At 32.9% G+C, this 7925-nt stretch overlaps 1 long non-coding RNA gene across 1 annotated transcript; it reads left to right on the top strand.

Moving 5' to 3' along the window:
• Positions 1–3006: 3006 nt before the first annotated feature.
• On the top strand, positions 3007–4434 carry LOC125185490. Its single transcript, XR_007170157.1, has 2 exons — positions 3007–3304; positions 3999–4434. It is a non-coding gene; the product is annotated as an uncharacterized LOC125185490 (long non-coding RNA).
• Positions 4435–7925: the final 3491 nt, after the last annotated feature.

Raw genomic sequence — 7925 nt, 5'->3', positions numbered from 1 at the left:
AAAGGTATATAGAAAGGTATATCATTTAAAAAAAATAAAATAATAGTACAAGATGCATTAAAAAACATAAAGTGTAATACCTTCTCAAATACCTACCCCTTGGAGAATGATTTTTTATGAAAAGAAGGTAAATATGGTAGTTATATGATTTTACCTCTCCATCAATAGAGAGGTAAAGATACCTCTTCAAAATGGGAAAAGGTATAATACCTTCTCAAATACCTCTCCCCTTGGAGAATGATTTTTCATGAAGAAAAGGTAAATATGGTAGTTATATGACTATACCTCTTCATTTACCTCTCCCCTTGGAGATGCTCTTAGACAAATGTCTCAGGTGTCATATTTTTTCTTTTTTATTTGTCTCACAAAAGATATTACATTTTTTTTTATTTCTGAGGTTAATATAAATATATTATTTTTTCTTTCCATTAATACACAAAATAACACCTCCTAAAATTTTGTGTCAATCCCCAAATGTGACATCTATTATGAGACAAAGAAAGTATTAAGATATAATTTAGGATTGAGTTGTGAGATTGTTTTAGTCATATGTGGTTAGCTATGACTAATTATCCCATGATTATTGAGTTATGAGATTGAATCTCATGAACTAAACACACAACAAATTTAATCTTAGATACAAACCTTCAAACTGAACACCCCTTATAATTTTACTCCCTCCGTTTTTTAAAAATAGCAACTCTATCATTTTTAGTGCGTTCCTTAAAAATAACAACTTTCAAACTTTCCACTTTAGGAAATTTTTACACCCCTAATAAATTGGACCCCATCATCCACTAAGACTAATTTCATTACTTTTTTCTCTTCATCTCTCTTACTCTGCCAATTTTTATCACTCTCTCTTACTTTACCAAATTGTACATTAAAACTTGTGTCGTTTCAAATTTCCCTATTTTAAAAAAACGGAGGTAGTATTTAATGGGGAGCACTATACTCCCTGTACTCATATGGATACAACATCCTACCAATCTGGACCCTTTAATATTGAGATGTGTGGTGTAGATTCCATAAACTAAGCTTGCATCGTTTATTCAATTCGTTGCATCGAAGGGTAAAATTGCCAGTTCCCATATGAAAACAGGTCTTACGAAATTGAAGGCGCAAGATTTCAGGATCAATCAATATACATCCCCATCAACTTAAATTCAATTGAAACCTCTCAATTGAATCTTTCTACTCCCACCTAGACCTGCCCACGGTTCATGAACCAGCAGTTTCGGTTCGGAACCGTCGGTTCCGGTTTTGAAAAATATGGAACCGGAACCGAACCGTGAGACTATTTCACGGTTTCGGTTTCGGTTAAAAAACCAGCGGTTGCGGTTCCGAATCGCCGGTTTTTGGACGGTTCGTAACGGTTTAGGTTCGGTTTTGCAGTTTTTTTTCTTTTATTTTTTTTTGTCATGTAGTTTGAAATTATAAAATAAATTGAAATAAGAAAATAGATAGTTTAAATTGAAGTAAGATGAGTAAGGTGAAAATGATATCAAATTTACAATTTCAATATACAAATTACAATGTGATATAATTTACAAACAAATTACAATGTGATATACTTTACAAACAAATTACAATGTGATATAATTTACAAGTGTCGTACTCGTCTAAACGTAAACAAAAAAAACATGAAATGGGGGAAAAAAGAAAAAAATTAAAATGGCTTGAGCTCAACTTAAACTTTCAAAGTTAGACTTTTCAAATTTAGATTGAAGAGAGAAATTCTTGAACAAGAATGGGGTGAATGTAAGTGAGAATAGAGGGGAGTATTTATAGATAAAAATGGAGGGAAATGAAATCCAATTTGAATTTAAAATCAACATTTAAATAATAAATAAATAAAATTTAAAAAATACTCCTCCGTCCCAAGATAAGTGACCTACTTCTTTTGGGCACGAGATTTAAGGAATGATATTTAAATAAGTTAAAGTGGAGAGAGTAAAGTATGAGAGAGGGAAAAGTAGAGGAGAGGAGAGAGAATAAAGTAGGTGGAAAATAAAGTAAGAGAGATGACTTTTTGCTAAAAATGGAAATAGGTCACTTATAGTGGGACACCCCAAAAAGGAATACAAGTCACTTATCTTGGGACGGAGGGAGTAGTGTTTTGTGCAATCATTTTTAAATAGTGCAACCATCACCAACCACCAACCAATGAACCAATCAATTTTGAAGAATGCATATTCATATTTTGAAGACTACATTATCATACGTAAAAAATGGTGAGGTTGCATTAACTAAATTAATTGAATTTAATTGATCTTGATTAAGTAAAACTAAATCATGTATGATCAATAATGCCAATGAACCAATCATTTTGAAGAATGCATATTCATATTTTAAATACTACATAATCATACTTAAAAAACGGTGAGATTGCATATATAATGCTTTTATATACGAAAATAGTGCAACATTAATGCTACTTTTGATAATTACAAATTTTGATCTCATTTTGGTTTCTGCGACATTTTGTGCATTATTGCCACAAAGCACCCCTTTTCAATTTTTAGCAAAATAGATGTGGAATAACAATCAAATTGTATTAAATGTGATTAGTTATTTTGAGAGAGAAAAACAACATAATATACAGAAACAACTATAAATATTCACACAAGTCAATGTTCATATTTAAAAGTTCAAATATAAATCATGTTCCCTTCTTAATTTTGGTAGAAATCAAATCAATATCAAATCAATATTAATTCATGTTGGAACCGTGAAACCGCCGGTTAATCGGCGGTTCAGAATCGTCCGGAACCGGCGGTTCGGTCGCGGTTTCGATTCGAAAAATTTGGAACCTGAACCGAACCACGGTTCTAAAATTCACAATTTTGATTCAGAATATTTCTCGCGGTTTCGGTTCGGAACAGTAACTGGCGGTTACGATTTCGATTTTAACCGCTGGTTCGATAAACCTTGGACAGCTCTACTCCCACCATAATCGGTCACATATCTCCACTCCTATCAAATTTGATAAACCTAGATGCATCTTGTTGCTTTTCCACGGCCCCCCACTAAAAAACATTCACGAAATTCAGATACGAAGTTGCATCTCTTCCCAAAAGAGAGCGCAGAGAAGATTACGTTGGATACAATAATTTTATCCACAAATAAAGCCATTTCTTTCTTATGCTTTTGACCAGTAATCTCAGTTCCTTCAATTTTTTTAATCGATGTTTAGACGATATTTTTTTATTTAATTTTATACGGTTTTCAGTTTGTTCTCATGGCTAAAAGACGCTGTATTTTGAAATCCCCGATGACTGACGGCGCAGAAACTTTTGGAATGGTAAGTTTTGGATTTGTTTTTGGTAAATTTCTGGTGTGGGAATTTAGGATTTCTATCAAATTGGAGCACAAAGTGATCTATGTTTTCTGGGGTGGTGATTTTTTTTGTTCGCAATCACACAATGGTTTGATATGATATACATCATACATGTATTCCAAAGATTGCTTAATTTGGGTGAGAATTTGCTTAAGTTATGGGAAAAATTGCTTAATTTGAGAGTAGGGAGGTTTCAATTTATTCAAAGGATTGCTTATTTTGGGCAAGAATTTACTTAAGTTGTTGGAAAGATTGTTTAATTCGAGTGTAGAGAGGTTTCAATTTATTCGAAATATTACTTATTTTGGACGAGAATTTGCTTAAGTTGTTTGTAATTGTGCGTTAATAGTTTGCTTGTTTTGTTTGAAATATTGCTTCATTTGTTTGAGGATGTACTTATTTTGTACAACAATTTGCTTATTTAGTTTTCTGAAAATTGCAGATATTTAGCCTTAGCACTAATTGAAGGCAAAAACACATTGTTGGTTGGATAGTGTTAGCATCATACTTTTTTGGTTTTTTTTTTTGTTATAAATTGATGCATATTTGAAACATAGAAAATGCAATATTTTTTTACGATTGATGCAATAAATATGTATTCATTTACGAACTGCATCTGGATTATACTTGCCTGACTCAAGTGATTTTATTTATCCAGCAGGTAACAAGCGCCAAAAGGGAGGAAGCAATTAGTATGAGACTGAAATGATGATGTTGAAAATTTGCAGCAATGACAAAGGGACATAAAATGACTATATTTCAAAATTCTTCGGAAAATTTTGCAAGCCTGACTGCAACAATTTGAAAGATGTTTCCTAATTTTAATGGAATATGCTCTGATTGAAACTCTTGGAGATGGCTCAAACCAAATATTCGGAGTTTTATTGACTACGTGTCTAATGTCACCGAGTACAATTGTAATATTGTAGTGGAAGCGTGATATTTTTATGATCCATTATTTTGGACTGGTGGAATGTCTTTTAATATTGATGCATTTCGTGACATGTTGTGCAAACGTGTATGCTCATGTATTTTCAGATGAGTATTGTATCCAATATGTTTACTGATGCAATTTTATTGGTATTAAATGTGCACCGTATTTGTTCTAGTGCAACGTATATTCTAGTTCAATGAAATGCGATGACATGATTATTATGATGCAATGATTTGAGTATTGTGAGCAACCATATATTAATAAAATGCAAGCAATTTCTCGTGTATTAGATGCAACTGTTTGTGCATTAAGATGCAATTATTTATTTTGTAAAGCATACGATGCACTTGGTAAAACATAAAACTCAAATATGAACCTTATATATTGCATTACCAAAAATTAAATCTTTTATTGAAACTGAAAACGAAATAAAATATTTAAATCTGGGGATGAAATACATTTTTAATTAGACCGAAATATTATATTCTAATGAATTATTGATATTCATGAACACTCTTGTCAGAAATTATGGAATTCGACATTGTAAATTTAGGATAATTATAATTAATTTGGATTTCTGATTGAGAAAGAAATTATATAATCTTAAAAGAAAGAAAAAATAACTTCCCAGTAAAATAGTTAATGCATCAACAATACATCGGAAGAAAAATATTACTGATTGAATTGATTGGGCGTACATATAGGGTCAAAATTGCAAGACTTTTTGTTCCCTTTTCTTAGGGATGTCAATGTAGCCCGCAACCCGTGGGCTGGCCCGAATAGCCCGCTAAATTTATAGGGTTAGGGTCGGAAATTTCTAGCCCGATAAAAACAAAATCCGATAAGCCCGCACCCAATTAACCCGCAACCCGTTAGGGTCAGGTCCGAAAACCCGATGGGCTGGCCCGATAACCCGCTAAAATTTATATTTTTCAATTTTTTACTCCTAATTCAACACTTTGTTGACTAATTTTATGACATAGATAACTAAAAAAAGATAACTTTCAATTTTATGGTAAATATATAAATTATATATTGATTTTTTTATTAATATAATAATTGTTAAATAAATTAATCTCACTAAAAGAATATTTAAATTTTTAACATCATTAAAATTTCATGAAATATCACAAATATTAGTATTTTATGATTGAGTTTAAGCATATATATCAAATTTATCATAATTAAATATTTTATATTTTATAAATATAACTAATTTTCATCATGATTTATTGGATTGTTCGAGCCTTAACCTTATCGGTAGCAACCCGATTAACCCGTCGGGCTAGCCCGAAACCCGAGCTTTTAGGGTTAGGGCCGAACTTTTACAACCCGAAAGAAATCACAACCCGGCAAGCCCGCACCCGATTGACCCGCAACCCGAGTAGGATTAGCCCGAAACCCGATGGGCCGACCCGATTGACATCCCTACCTTTTCTATATATATGCAGCATAATAAATAGTAAATCCTAGGTGGATGTTTCCAGGTAGTCCGATGTGTTAATCTAATGGATGATATGTGTAGAAAATTGTGAACTCAAATTGTGATATTTTTGAAGTGCATCCCAGTGTTTAATTTAGAGTAAAGGTTAAAATTGGTCCTGAATATATGACCATTTAACATTTTTGGTCCTAAACATTATCTTTTGGATTTTTTGGTCCTGCACATATGAAAATTTGATCATTTTGGTCCTCCGTCAACATTTCCGTTAGAAACTAACGGTCAACGGGTTTAAACCCGATTTTGACCAAAATTAACATTTTAATTCTGATTTTCTCCTTAATTAATTCACTAACTATTATTATAAATATTCTTTTAAAATTAAAAAATTAGAATTAAATATTATGAAGAAACTTGGGGGATTGTTGAGAAGGGTTCAGCACCGCCGCCGGAGAAGTGCTGGAGCTCCGGGTGGTGGTGGTCGGCGATGCTGAACAGCGGCGAGGCGACGGCGGAGGTGTAGGGGTTCGTCGGCAGGTGCATTTGCGCTCACCTCTGCTTCGACTCCGGTGAAGTCAATTTGGACGGCGGCGGCGATTTGAATTACTTGCAGAGGTGACGAAATCGCCGGCGTGCAGCAGTACATCTGAAACGAGCAAGGGGTCGGGGCTGTCTCTGTTTAGATCTGAGAGTAGAATCAAGGCGAGGGAGCGGGCCAAGGAGCGAGTCGCGGAGAAGGAGAAGGAGTCGACTCATCCGCCCTCTCTCAACCCTATCTCTCACACTACTTCCTTCACCGAGCTCTTGAGTGGCGGAATCGGTAATTCCAACTCCGGCGCCCCAAGGCACTGGTCCTCCACTCCCATGGACTACTTCACCTCTGGCCTACTAGCCCCGCCCTCCGCCGCTCGTTCCGCCCGCGCAAATGCACCTGCCGGCGAACCCCTACACCTCCGCCGTTGCCTTGCCGCTGTTCAGCATCGCTGACCACCACCACCCGGAGCTCCAGCACTTCTCCTGCGGCTGGACCCTTCTCAATTAATTAAATATTCTAATTTTAAAAGAATATTTATAATAATAGTTAGTGAATTAATTAAGGAGAAAATCAGAATTAAAATGTTAATTTTGGTCAAAATTGGGTTTAAGCCCGTTGACCGTTAGTTTCTAACGGAAATTTTGACGGAGGACCAAAATGATCAAATTTCCATATGTCCAGGACCAAAAAATCCAAAAAGATAATGTTTAGGACCAAAAACATAAAATGACTATATGTTCATGACCAATTTTGGCCTTTACTCTTTAATTTATACTTATTGCTATACTCTGATTAATGAGTTATTTCATGGATTAATTTATAATGATTGGTACTCACCGTTACAATTTCTGTTAATTAATCATTTTTTCAATATTCTTATAATCTTATTTAATTTCCTTTTCCCCCTTTCTTTCCCAATTTAATAATAAAATAATTAGATATAAATGACTATGATTATTTTGGTTGATGCTACACTAAGAAATAAGTATATATACACATGTAGCCATTTTTGTATTTTTTTTAGAAGTAAAATAATTGAATGTGAAAATCTATGATTAAATTGTTGGACAATAACACTAAAGAAACTAAGTATATACGCATGCAGTCACTTTTATAACTTATAATTATAAGAATTTAAAAATACTACTAATATTTCATTGGATGATAAAACTAAGAAATTAAGTATATAATCATGTAGTCATTTATAACTTGGAATTATCAGAATTATTTATAATAAAATAATTAGATATGAATGACTATGAAAATTTTGTTTGATGGTAAGAATAAGAAATTAAGTATATATGCATTTAGTCATTTTCATAATTTAAAATTTTAAAAATTATTTAACAATAAAATAATTGGATATGAATGACTATGAATAAATTGTTGAACGATAACACTAAGAAATTAATGTATAGAGTCGTTTTTATATCTTAGAATTTTAAGAATCATTTAATTATAAAATAATTGTAAGCGAAATATTTTATAAGAAATTCCTTATCCATCACGTAATAACCAAATAGCAAGTTCTATACATATACAAAAGGAGAGTTTTTGGAAAATCTTATAAGAGTAAAGGTCAATTTTAGTCCTAAACATATGACCAAAAGATGAATTTGGTCCATAACATTCATTTTTTAACATATACATATCTTGAACGATAAACCAATAATGC

The sequence above is a fragment of the Salvia hispanica genome, chromosome 4, assembly GCF_023119035.1.
Source record: "Salvia hispanica cultivar TCC Black 2014 chromosome 4, UniMelb_Shisp_WGS_1.0, whole genome shotgun sequence".
In the NCBI taxonomy this organism is placed as follows: domain Eukaryota; kingdom Viridiplantae; phylum Streptophyta; class Magnoliopsida; order Lamiales; family Lamiaceae; genus Salvia; species Salvia hispanica.
Note: the sequence above shows the minus strand (reverse complement) of the source record. Positions and strands in the feature narration are given on the sequence as shown.